Source organism: Oncorhynchus tshawytscha, unplaced genomic scaffold, assembly GCF_018296145.1.
Source record: "Oncorhynchus tshawytscha isolate Ot180627B unplaced genomic scaffold, Otsh_v2.0 Un_contig_3324_pilon_pilon, whole genome shotgun sequence".
Classification (NCBI taxonomy): Eukaryota; Metazoa; Chordata; class Actinopteri; order Salmoniformes; family Salmonidae; genus Oncorhynchus; species Oncorhynchus tshawytscha.
In genome coordinates, this window is record NW_024609683.1 from 190,001 (window position 1) to 191,750 (window position 1,750).

Genomic DNA, 1,750 nt, shown 5'->3' on the forward strand with positions numbered 1-1,750 from the left:
ATTTAACTTTAGTGAGGGTCTTGATATCTGCTACAGACCTATGAGACTGAACCTGATTATTTAACTTTAGTGAGGGTCTTGATATCTGCTACAGACCTATGAGGCTGAACCTGATTATTTAACTTTAGTGGGGGTCTTGATATCTGCTACAGACCTATGAGACTGAAGCTGATTATTTAACTTTAGTGAGGGTCTTGATATCTGCTACAGACCTATGAGACTGAAGCTGATTATTTAACTTTAGTGAGGGTCTTGATATCTCCTACAGACCTATGACACTGACCCTTCAGGTAGAAACTGAATAAACTGCAGGAGCATTCAACAGAGTCTGGGTATCTATTTCAAGGCTTACAATTTGAGGTGTTCAAAGAGACAATTTGTAGAAAATAAAATAATTTATTGTTGCAGTAGTACCATGATCATGTGGTTATGATGTGTACAGTGAGTTTCAGCACACAACAACACAGGTGATTAAAGTGTCCTGATGGACCTTGGATGTGATCAGGGACCTTCTTCCAAAGGTTTCCATCCCGTTAGAAATGTCCCATCATACTTTGGTCAAAATGAATATTACAATACAACAAATGTGGGTATTTATCTGCATGTTTACGTGGAATTAAGCCGAAATCCTATTGCAAAGCGTTGAAAAAGCACATTCAACGTTCTGCAGTTGCAGAGGAATGTACTGTAGCTGTAAGCAGACAGATTACATTATGCAGTTGCAGAGGAATGTACTGTAGCTGTAAGCAGACAGATTACATTCTGCAGTTGCAGAGGAATGTACTGTAGCTGTAAGCAGACAGATTACATTCTGCAGTTGCAGAGGAATGTACTGTAGCTGTAAGCAGACAGATTACATTCTGCAGTTGCAGAGGAATGTACTGTAGCTGTAAGCAGACAGATTACATTCTGCAGTTGCAGAGGAATGTACTGTAGCTGTAAGCAGACAGATTACATTCTGCAGTTGCAGAGGAATGTACTGTAGCTGTAAGCAGACAGATTACATTCTGCAGTTGCAGAGGAATGTACTGTAGCTGTAAGCAGACAGATTACATTCTGCAGTTGCAGAGGAATGTACTGTAGCTGTAAGCAGACAGATTACATTCTGCAGTTGCAGAGGAATGTACTGTAGCTGTAAGCAGACAGATTACATTCTGCAGTTGCAGAGGAATGTACTGTAGCTGTAAGCAGACAGATTACATTCTGCAGTTGCAGAGGAATGTACTGTAGCTGTAAGCAGACAGATTACATTCTGCAGTTGCAGAGGAATGTACTGTAGCTGTAAGCAGACAGATTACATTCTGCAGTTGCAGAGGAATGTACTGTAGCTGTAAGCAGACAGATTACATTCTGCAGTTGCAGAGGAATGTACTGTAGCTGTAAGCAGACAGATTACATTCTGCAGTTGCAGAGGAATGTACTGTAGCTGTAAGCAGACAGATTACATTCTGCAGTTGCAGAGGAATGTACTGTAGCTGTAAGCAGACAGATTACATTCTGCAGTTGCAGAGGAATGTACTGTAGCTGTAAGCAGACAGATTACATTATGCAATACTTTTTTTAGAATGAGATTGATAACATTACCATTACAGAAGTGATTGATATAGATACCATTAAGAAATAAATATCGGTTCAACAAAATGAAGACAAAATACATATCACATATGTACATATAAAATAGCAACAATGTTTTGGGTTTAAGTGAGAAGAACATGGAAGGTGTTGAAGCCGTTGTAGCTGAGTGTCGTGG